This window comes from Bubalus kerabau, chromosome 3 (genome assembly GCF_029407905.1).
Source record: "Bubalus kerabau isolate K-KA32 ecotype Philippines breed swamp buffalo chromosome 3, PCC_UOA_SB_1v2, whole genome shotgun sequence".
Classification (NCBI taxonomy): Eukaryota; Metazoa; Chordata; class Mammalia; order Artiodactyla; family Bovidae; genus Bubalus; species Bubalus kerabau.
In genome coordinates, this window is record NC_073626.1 from 175,630,013 (window position 1) to 175,641,741 (window position 11,729).

Below are 11,729 nucleotides of genomic sequence, written 5' to 3' on the forward strand. Positions count from 1 at the left end.
GTTACACAGATCCTTATTTAAGACACAACACATTTACACTTATTGACAGTTACATATCGTGCTTTTTTTTTTTTTTAACTTAACAATGAATCTTGGACATCATTTCAGAGTGGCACATATAGATCCACCTCATTCTTTTTAACAGCTGCATACTATTCCATTTTGTCCAAATGCCCCCATACTGAGGGCTATTTAGATTGTTTGCAGTTTTGTGCTTTGCCAACAATTCTGCAACAAATATCCTTGTGCGAATTTATTTGTACATATCAAGCTGCTTTGACAAATACTTGAAAAGTAATTAGAAGCAGACAAGAACACGAGCTTTATTTATTTATTTATTTTGGCCACACCACACGGCATGTGAGATCTGAGTTCCCCAGCCAGCATGGAACCTTCACCCTCTGCAGTGGAAGCTCAGAGTCTTAACCCCTGGGTCCCAAGAGCTTTTATAATTGGGATGATTGTATTTATCTTCTTTCAACCCTGCCTTCTACTTTCTGGAACCTGAACTCCAGACCATCAGTGCTCTTTAGCGAGCAGGAAAGTTTTTCATCACTTACTCAGTACCCCACCCTCAAACAGGCCATGACCTGGGCTAAGGGAGGCTGAGGGTATGACTGCAAAGCCATCAGAACAGTGCTGTCCACGCCAAGCCAGAGGTTCCCAGGAGACGTTCTATTCCACCTGCTAGAGCAAGTGGTGGTGTGCAGCACGCTGATGACTGCAAGGGTAGATGACCTTGGCCAATCACGATGTGACTGGTGTGCTGTTTAGCACATCAGAACTGCCCTGTTCTGACCAGGAGAGGGCAGTAGTGAGCTGCCTAGCGTTTCTGCCAGGCTCATGGAAGGTTCCCCTCCCTGAACAAGGAGCTTCTGTCTGGAGCAGCTCCACAGAACCGGGCAGCCAGGTACGTCTCCCTGTGCATGAAGAAGGAAGGCATATTAGAGGTAATCTGGTAGAATATGTATTGAGGACAATAGAGGAGAAAATAAAATCAAGGAACTCCCTTCCCTTATGAAAATAGCTTCATTTTTTCTCATAAATATAAACACAATGTATATACATTATGTACATTTCAAACCATACATGACAGTACAAAGAGGAAAAAGACACCTGAAATCCCATGGCCTGGGATAACCATTGTTCACATTGTCCGCAATATTTTTGTAAACTGCTTTTTTTTTTTAAGCTCAGAAAATGATGTGAACATCCATCTTTGTCGATACCTCAAATGTTAGAGGCCTCAGGACTTGAACTTACATAAATGCTTCTTCAGTTTTCCCACCCAAGTTACCCCAAAGGCAGAGAAGATGAATGTATTGCTGGGCGAGTGGTGTGTGAGACAGTGTGTGTGATGCTGGGATGAGAAGGAGAAACTTCTTTGAAATATTGTGCTTTAACCTTAAATGTTCACATTTTGCGTTTTACATTATAATATTTGGCAAACTACTCCATGTTTATTTTAATTTAAAAAGATTATCTTTTGTTCTTCTAGTCTTTATAATATTCTGTTGTATATATGTACTATCATCTATTAAACAAAACACAGTGTTGAACATGTCAGTCATTTCCAATTTTTTTCCAATATAAACACTACTGCAATGAGCATTCTTATGCAAATGTATTTTTTGTCTGAATTATATCACTGGAATGAGTTCCAGAATAGGCATTTATATACCCCTTTTTTAAAAAAAAATAATTAATTTCCCTCTGTCAGGCCTTAGTTGCAGCACGCAGGATCTTCCGTTGCAGCATTTGGACTCTCTAGTTGTGGCGTGCTCGGTACTTATGACATGTGGGCTTAGTTGCTCCTCAGCACGTGGGATCTTAGTTCCCTGACCAGGGATTAAATTCAAGTCCCCTGAATTGCAAGGCAGATTCTTAACCACTGGACCACCAAGGAAGTCCCCAGAACTGGCATTTTTAAAAATAAAGACACTCTTTGCCTCCTCAATGCTTTTGAAAATTGGGTGCACATGATGAAAAGGGTGCTGATGGGGAGAAGGCTTGTTCCCTTAAACTTCCTCATGTAGCTGTTGTTCTTTGGTTGCTAAGCCGTGTTTGACCCTTTGTGACCCCAAGGACTGCAGCATGCCCCCTATCTTTCACTATCTCATGTGCACTGAGTTGGTGATGCTATCTAACCATCTCATCCTCTGCTGCCCCCTTCTCCTTTTGCCTTCAATCTTTCCTAGCATCAGGGTCTTTTCCAGTGAGTTGGCTCTTCGCATCAGGTGACCAAAGTATTGGAGCTTCAGCATCAGTCCTTCCAACAAATATTCAGCATTGATTTCCTTTAGGATAGACTGGTTTGATCTCCTCACAGTCCAGGGAACTCTCAAAAGTCTTCTCCAACTGGCACCTTTTAGTGGCCTGGTTCTGAACTTGGACTCAACCCCTCTTTTGCATTTGGCACAAAATGATTACATGGCTTCTTGGTGTCCAGCACTGTGCTAAGTAAAATCTTTCCACCTTATCTCATTCACTCTTAACTATCTGGTAGGGTGGGCATTATTATTCCTGTTTTATAGAGGAGGAAGCCAGTTCAGTGAATCCATGTGTTCTGGCCAAGGTTACACAGCTAATAACTGAATGTGTAGGTGTCTTGATTAGGAAGCCCAGCAAAGGGACTTTATCAGCCTTGTAAACAGGACACCTTGATTGCAGACTTATTTCTAAGATAGTTATCTAAAAAACATTTTAGGTATAAGGAAAAACAACCCCCACCTCCACACACACACAAAAACCACTAAAGCTATTTTAAGTTTTCGAAAAAGCAGGGAGGGTAATGGTGGAAGAGAGAATTATATGAACACAGAGACATCTCTTGGAGCCTAAAAGGAGAAGTAATTAGCCTCATGAGAGAAGAGGAAGCAACTCTTCTGTCTCTCTCTTCTCTTCGCTCTCTATTTCTTGGAGAGGTCACGGCCTCTTTTCACATGTGAGTCAACCTCATTCTTCTTGACTAGATCAGTTTCTCTGGTCCCCCATGAATGTGACTTTCTCCCAGCTCCCAACTTTCTATCCCCTCAGTTTAAGCATGTAGTTCAGACAGAACTAGGATCTCTTCAGTCCTAAACCCAAATCCCCAGGAGAGAGAATCTGATCTGATTATGCTGCAATACACATCTACTTCTGGTCCAACCAGTTGTATAGTTGGAGGGCAGGGTTCAGCACTAACATGGCTGTTAGTCTAGTTTGTGGGTAGGCGCCAGTTCTTACAGAAAGATCACTGTGGCTGGGCAGATTCCTATAAAGATATATGTTTATGTCTACTATGACTCCCTATCTATAGAATCCAAATATTAATCTGCTCTCCTTTGGATGTGTGACTAGCACTCAACTCAAGGTGACTTGAAAAAAAAATAATTTATTGTCTCTAAGAGAACAGTCAAGGGCTTGGATTTAGGCACAAATAGATACACTTGCTCAGAAGGTACCATTAGGAACCTGTCTCTTTCTGTTTCTCAGGCCTTTTTGTGTTTGCTTCCTTTCTAGGCAAGCTTTATCCTCTTTGTGGTAATGCGGCCACTAGCAGCTCTAGGCTTGTATTCTCATGACTTAGCTTCCTCTGAGGAAAGCAAATTTTTTCTTCCCAATCCTTTCAGCTCTGATTGGCTTTGATTGACTTACAAGCCCATCTTGAACCAATCACTGTGGCCAGGGTGTAGTTTTCTCTGATTGGCTAGTCCTGGGCCACATGACTATTCCTAGAGTTCAGATGGGGAAGCCACCTTGAGTGGGAGAAGGACAGTTTCCCAAAGGAAAAATGGGGAGCTCTTAACAGAGATTCCAGAACCTACTATTTTAAAACAGCAGATTGGATTTACACCAATAACCTCCTAAGTATGTTAAAGAATCCTGGTAGAGGGGGAAGAGATGCCGTTCATTCTTTTATTCGATATATGTTTATTGAGGGTTCCATATATGCTCAATGTATATGTAAAAAACTAGGCTCAGGGGATCCAATAGTTAATGAGATGGACAAGATCCTTGCTGTCATGGAGCTTAAATTCCAGCAGTGTACCAACAAATAAATGTATCTTGAGCACCCACTATGTACAAAATAGTTTCAACTACTTTCTTTCCCCTCTCATTCATATAAAGAGAGAGAGAACGTGGCCTTTCCCTCTAAGAGGAGTTTACAATATACCAAGGCTGATGAAATAGTGATAAGTAGTAAGGGGGGCTCAGGATGGGGAACACATGTACACCCATGGCTGATTCATGTCAATGTATGGCAAAACCCACTACGATATTGTAAAGTAATTAGCCTCAAATTAAAATAAATATTTTTTTTAAAAAGTAATAAGAACAAATGGTAAGTACCCAGAGAGTTACACAAACAAGAAAGGGCTCTGAGACAGGGCTGTGCTGAGAAGGAATACTACTACATGACAATAATAAAAATAACAATAATGGGTAACATTCATTCAGTGTGTACTGGATGCCAGGCACTGTGCTAAGAGCTTTCTGAGCTCTATCTCCTTTAACCCCAATAACAACCCTATGAAGAAAGTACCCCGTCTTACAAAGGAAGGAATTGGGGCTCAGAGAGGTGAAGTCAATTTCCCAAGAGCACGCAGCCAGAGGTCACAGAGTCAGCGCTTGAACCCAGGCCTCTCTGACTTCAGAGCCCATCACTTTAACTATCACATAGTTCTGGGCCTAGAAAGAAGGCCAGGAAATGTGGGTCTGTAGTGTCCCTGGGGTGGGGGTGGGGGCAGAGGGCAAGGAGCCAGCAGGAGCAGGCTTTGTTCTTCCGGCTACACTGAGGGCTTCTCTGAGTCTCCATACATGGCAGGAAGTGGCCGTCCCCAGCTTTGGGGCTGGTGTCTGACTCCCTGGTGCTGATTACAAACTGGCAGCCCTGTAGGTCAAATATGATGCACAAGATATTCTTAGTCGGTGGCATTAAAAAATGAATTAGTGCCCAATATTTGAAAACTGGGAAATTTCACATGAAAGTATGGAAAATCACAATATCTGACAAGTCTGGACCTACATTCCCATGGCAACCATCTGCTAGAGCAGAGTAACAGCTGCTGCCATAGACAAGGCCCACAGTCTCCATGTGCCACCGGCGCCCATTCCCTGTTGTCTCTCCTTGGGCTGTTCCGCTCACTGTCATTCCTGATGCGACCCCTGGGGTGGTGCTTGGACTATGGTCACTATGCCCCAGTTTCAGAGTCCCAGAAGACAGAATACAGCTCAGCTTGGGTCAAATGTACACCTCTGGTTCAAGCACTGTGAGGATTGCAGGGCAGGCTTTGGTGAGATCGTGAGTCTAAAGCCACCTCCCTGTGAGGTCTGTGGGCAACAGTGGTCCTCAAGAAAAGAACTGCAGCTGGACAGACACTCCCAGACAAATCCAGTACAAAGGGGGAAGAAATTAAGACTGAGAGCCTACTTGCAAGACGTGTAATAATCTAGGCTGCAGGTCATGATGAAGACCTGAAGTGGAGCAGAAACAATGGGAATGGAGGAGAAAGGAGGCGATAGATGAGATGCTAAGGGTATGGTGATCTGTGGGCAGGGCAGGAAGATGGCAAAGACAACGATTGAGCCTCTGGCTTGGGTAACGGGGTAAAAGGTGGTGTCATTCGTCACGATAGGGAACCCAGGAGGAGGAGCAGGTTAGGGAGGAAGTAAAGAGTTGGGTTTAGGGTGTGTTGAGCCTGCTGTGCCTGGGGTCATGCAAATAGAGCTGCTTGGTGGCATTTGGTAGAAGATCTAAGCTGGAGATATGATCTGGGAAGGTGTTAGTTGCTCAGTTGTGTCTGACTCTTTGGGACCCCATGGACTGTAGCCTGCCAGGCTCCTCCGTCCATGGACTTTTCCAGGCAAGAATACTGGAGTGGGTTGCCATTTCCTTCTCCAGGGTATCTTCCTGACCCAGGGATCGAACCCTGGTCTTCCACATTGCAGGCAGATTCTTTACCATCTGAGCCACCAGGGAAGTGACCAGCGAAAAGGTGGAAGTTCAAGACCTGGGAACAGATTAAACCTGGGAAGGGGCTTGAAGATAGGAAGGGAAGACAGCTAAGAGCAGAGCCATAAGGACAGGGAGAGCAGCCAGTACCCAGAGTGCTGGTCTCAGGGGGAGGAGAACCAGGGGGCTGTGGTCTGACAGAAGCCCCAGGAGGGAGAGTTTAAAGAAGGGGGTCGTCAGAGTGCCAAGTGGTCAGAATGTTTGCAGAGGGCAAGAAGGAATGGCCTAGAGACAGTGTTTGGGTTTTGGCAACTAAGAAGCAACCAATGACTGTGATGGCCGTGGAGTGGCTGGCCGAAGGCAAGGTGCAGGGCTGAGAAATGATCGGGCAGGGAGGATGGGAGGCAGGGTGTCAACTCTCCCTGGGACTGGGGCGTGGCAGCAAGGAAGAGAGTTTGTCCTACAGCGAAGAGTTTGTGTAAAACAAGATTTCATGGGAAGGCCTGGCGGCAGGCTAGAGACCCAGGTGTAGCTCATGTCTTTTTCTGAGAGCAGAAGAGTATGGAAAGGTCTCAGATGCCCCGCGCTGTCTTGTTTATGGAGCCTGAATGAAAGCCCCTCCTAGGGGCCAGCAGAGGGAAGTTGCCCTGAGAGGAGGCCCTGGTTTTGAGGTTGGGTTTTGCTGGGTTTCCCCCATTCTGCATCTAGTTTCCTTGATCCACCGATTATCTCGGGCTGGTTTTGCTGAATGACTCAGGAGTTTAAGCAAGCTTTGCTTACTCGGTTTCACAGTTCTGGGGGAGGGGCGGTCAGATGCTTTCCTTATAACTGGGAAACAGTCATTAGATACTGAAAGGAGGACAATTAGGCCTCAGCTTCAGGCCTAACCTTCACAGAGAGAGAGGGAGGGAGAAGGGGGCAGGGGAGAGGAAAAGAAAAAAAAAAAAGGGAAGGCTCTCTAAGCAGGAAAGAATTTCAGTGCCTGGACCTGGAAGCAAACAGCTGATTTTGGGCTCCATTGCCTCTCTGCCTCCTGCTGTGTCTTAATAAAAACAACAATATGCAACAGGTAGCGAGCGCTTTCGCCCTCACCAGACTCTGTTCTAAGGGCCTAGGGGCTTTATCTCTGAAGTCTATTACTCTCATGATTCTGTTTGACACGAGGAAGTTGAGAGTTAGGGAGGTGAAGTCACTTGCCTGGGGCACCCAGCCAGTAACTGGAAGTTCTGCGACATGACTGCCAAAAACCTGTGTTCTCTACCCCGTGTGACTCCGCACTTCTGAGGTTGTGGCTAGGTGACCCACAAGGCGGTGGGCTTGGCCAGGGGCCTCCGCGATGAAGCTCTCAGCAAATGCCTGGAAACAAGCTTCTCTCCGGCTCGGGTTTCTACTGGGAAGGAAGGGACAGGATCCTCTCAGCTTCTTCTGAGGCTCCTTGTCACCTGAGACACCCTTCCAGAGCTCCCTCCCCCGAGCGTCTAAGCTCAGGGATAAAGGGCCTATTCACTGGGCCTCCCCTAGCTGGTCTGGAAGTGGCCAGGCAGCAGCCTGTGGTCAGTCCCCCTCCTCCAGCCTGGCCCCTTCTTTGGACTCGACACCTGGTATCTCTTTCTTGTGTCCCTGAGCCCAGGGCACCTGAGGCCCACACGCGGTATCGCTTTTTTGTCTAAATTGTCCCCCAAGAAGACACAGTTTTGTGTGCTGCCTGCCCCCGTCAGTGCTCTGTTCCAAGGGTTCCTGTGGAATCCAGGCTCCGGTAAACACCCAAAGAGGAGGAAGTGGGCCAAGCCATGAGCCTGCGATTGCATCAGGACTGACGCACTCCGTGCCTTTTCCCCCACCTCGGTCTCCAGAGGAGCCCTTGGGGCTCCGTCCAGGCCCTTTCCACCTTCATTCAGCCCAGGAGAGAGGCTCAGGCCAAGGTGAAGAAGGGGTTGCTGGGGAGGGATGCAGCTTAAACTGCACTCTCCTTAGCTAGGGAGAGAAAACAGCCAACACATGTGAAAGACAGAGGCGATGCAAAGGTGGAGTGTTCAGAGGACAGGGTCCAAAGAGGCTGGGAAAGTAACGTTTACGGAGTTTCTACTGAGTGCCACATAATAATGACAACAGTAATATCTGACTTAGGGACACATCAGGCACTAGATCAGGGGATTCTGTAATAAGTAACTAGCACGTTTTGTCTTGGGGTGCTATATGGTTCACCTGTCTCATTCCATCTAATTCTCACATCACTGTGTGTTGTATGATTATAATGATTCTTTTTTTTTTTTTAATAGGAGGATAATTGCTTTTCTATGTTGTGTTGGTTTCTGCTATACAACAACGTGAATCACCTAGAAGTATACATACGTCCCCTCCCTCTTGACCCTCCCTGAAACCCACCCCATCCCATCCCTCTAGGTCATCGCAAAGCACCAAGTTGAGCTCCCTGTGTTATACAGCAACTTCCCACTAATTAGCTGTTTTACACATGGTAGTGTCGGAGAAGGCAATGGCATCCCACTCCAGTGTTCTTGCCTGGAGAATCCCAGGGACGGGGGAGCCTGGTGGCCTGCCGTCTCTGGGGTCGCACAGAGTCAGACACAACTGACGCGACTCAGCAGCAGCAGCAGCAGCAGTGTATATCTATGTCTGTGCTACTCTCTCAATTTGTCCCGTGTTCTCCTCCCCCACTGTGTTCACAGGTCCGTTCTCTATGTCTGCATCTCGATTCCTGCCCTGCAAGTAAGTTCATTGGCACCATTTTTCTAGATTCCATATATATGTGTTAATATACAATATTTTTCTATTTTTGACTTACTTCACTCTGTATTTCAGAGTCTAGATTCATATGATGATTCTTTTACATGTGAGGGAAGTGAGACTCAGAGGGCTCAAAGTCCAGAATTACGTCACAGTTGGGCACTGGAGCAACAGGCTTTGGATCCGGTTCTGTCTGTTCTTTGAATCATCATTCTATAGTAATTAATGTAATTTTTGTCAGCAGAAGTAGGGCAGTTATTATTAGCTTTGGTTTATAGATGGTGAAACTGAGGCTCAGATAAGTGAGTTGACATGTCTGAGATCCACAGTGCAAATTTCAACTCTTGTCACCCTTAATTTCGGGCCCTCATGCTGAGTTCTTTGGGCCCAAGAAGAAGGAACTCTTGCTAGAGTGTTTCCAAGAGTCCTTGTCAATGCAGTGTGAGCTTGTTTCTCCCCTCCCTACAAGGTCACCTCTCTGGGCAGGGATAGAACCGACACCTGCCTTGGTGAAGTCACTTGTCACGCTGGCTTGTGGTCATCTGCTGACCCAACTTTCCCTCTGGACTGCCAACTCTCTGAGGGCCAATTCTGGCTATTCAGTCATCTCTCTGCACTGCGAGTGCCTGGCCCAGAGGAGGGTTTGTTGGAATGAATAAATGGATTCAGTTGAGGAGCTGAGATTTGAACCTAGGTCTTTTGGGCTCTGGCAGAGCCATTCCCATGCTCTCAACCCGCTGCAGGCCCCCCTCAACAGTGAGGCCTAGTTACACAAGCCAAAAAGCAAACAGCCAAGGCAGGAGGTCAGCTGATTTAGAATCTTTTCCCTCTCCTCCCCTTTCCTTTTTCCAGAAGTCAAGGAGAAACATGAAAAACTCCAATGTGCCCTGAACCAGTCTCAACCCCCCAAGTCAAGGAATGTAAAGGTGAGGAGTTGCCATGGTAACAGCAGAGCCAGGTGTGCTGGTGAATACTCAGTTCCTGCAGGGAAGTCATGCCCGGTGCTTGTCTGAGGATTTTATGATTTCTGGTTATAGGGGAGCCGCATTTCATTTGTTTCTCTTAATGGGACCTTACAGGAGACTTTTGCTTTTCATTGCTTCCATTTGCTTCTAAGTGGAAAGGGAGAGGAAAAAAAAATCCCCTCCCCACCTGCACAAAGAAACGCCAAAAAACACCAGCAGTCCCATTAGAGGCTCTGCCACTGCTGGTCATAAAACCCCATCATCACTTAAATCGCTCTATTTTAAAGGTTTGTGAAAACTGCACCAAATTGATTTTTCCCATATCACTTCTATCTGTTATTTCTGTGGTTTCTCTTCTTCAGTGCTGCATTTCCTGGGAGCAAGAGAGCAAGTCTACATGGAAACTTGAGGTACTCTGATGTGGTTTGGGAACCAAAAAATAATTGTTTAAGAGGTTACCAAATTGTTTTTTTTCCCCCCCTTTTACTTACTGACGTACTTATTATTATTATTTTTTAACCTTGGGTCTGTTGCAACGGGCTTTGGCTCACAGACTGCAAACTTAACTTAGCTTCAGGTCATGATCATTGTTGAGCAGAGATCTTGTAAACACAAGGATGGAAAGAGCCTTAGAAGTCACCTGGCTCAGAGGTCCCAGAAGTTTAAAAAGTGGGGAAGGGGATCCAGATATGGTTGCTAGCTTTTAGTTTGGCCAAACAACAACATTAAAGAAAAACAACTATCATTTACTACAACCACTACTTCATGAAAGGAAGGATATTTTAATACCAAAAAAGGTAGGAAGAGTATACTGTCAGAATGAATGAAAGCCTGTTCCTTAAACTGAATAAATTTAGCATATGAAATGTACCTTTTTTGTTTTTGAAATTTACCTTTTTATCCTTACTTTTCTGCTGTCTCCATCCACAAACACCAGTCTTCGCATAGACATTTGAGAAACCACTGGTTTGGTTTACTGTTTCTACCAGTAGTTCTTGGAGATGGTGTCTTGGGCTCTGCTTAGTTACTTCTAATGGCTGGAGTGCTTATTACTTCCCTTTTTGATAATTGAATCTGTTTCTTCTTTTTCCTCTCCCGTCTCTTGCCTGCCCTTCTTCAGGTTGGTTATTGTCTCTCTTATATTCTTCCTTATCTCTCCTGCAGTTACCACTTTTGTAGCATTTATCCTACACTATTGTACTCCCTGGGTGATACATTCATGGACAACTAGACCGTTGGTTTCTTGGGGGCAGGGTCTACATCAGTTTGCTATTGGATCCTCTGGCTCATCACTGGTAGAAGCTCATTACTAATTGTTGACTGAAGAAATGAACTTCTACCTACCAGACTAATGATATCATGAAATAATTGTAATAAGAATCATGAAAATAACACATTAGTTGGGACTTCCCTGATGGTCCAGGGGTTAAGACTCTGCTCCCAGTGCAGGGGGGCCAGTTCGATCCCTGGTCAAGGAACTAGATCCCACGTGCCACAACTAAGAGTTTGCATGATGCAACTAAAGACCCAGTGCAGCCAAGTAAATAAATGGTGGGTATGTGTTTGCACGCCCATCTGTGTCTGATTCTGTGACCACATGGATTGTAGCCCGCCAGGCTCCTCTGTCCATGGAATTTTCCAGGCAAGAACACTGGAGTGGGTTGCCATTTCCTATTCCAGGAAATAAATATTTTAAATAAATATTTTTTAAAAGTGTACTATAGCCTAAGCACTTTGTGTAATTTAGATCAGGGTCAGGCTTTTATCTTAGGGTATTTGGAATAAGATGAAAATGATAATCTATGCAGCATGGTGCTTTAAAAGGAACAGTTTCTCTGGGAATTTATCCTACAGAATTCCTCTAAAAGGAATCCAAGATGTATGTGCAGAAATATCCATTCCAGTACTGCTTGTGTTAGCAAAAAAATGGAAACAATCCAAGTATCTATCATTAAGGAACCTGTTAAATTATAGTTTAGCCATACTACATAAGCAGCCTTTAAAAGAATAATGTAGGTCTAAATGCAACTGACACGGGAAAGTGTCCAAGGCATATTGCTAAGAGAAACAATCCCATTTCTATT

At 45.2% G+C, this 11,729-nt stretch overlaps 1 long non-coding RNA gene across 1 annotated transcript; it reads left to right on the forward strand.

Moving 5' to 3' along the window:
• The first annotated feature begins 8,559 nt into the window (after positions 1 to 8,559).
• LOC129646920 (uncharacterized) lies at positions 8,560 to 11,516 on the forward strand. Its single transcript, XR_008712217.1, has 3 exons — positions 8,560 to 8,662; positions 9,533 to 9,606; positions 10,008 to 11,516. It is a non-coding gene; the product is annotated as an uncharacterized LOC129646920 (long non-coding RNA).
• Positions 11,517 to 11,729: the final 213 nt, after the last annotated feature.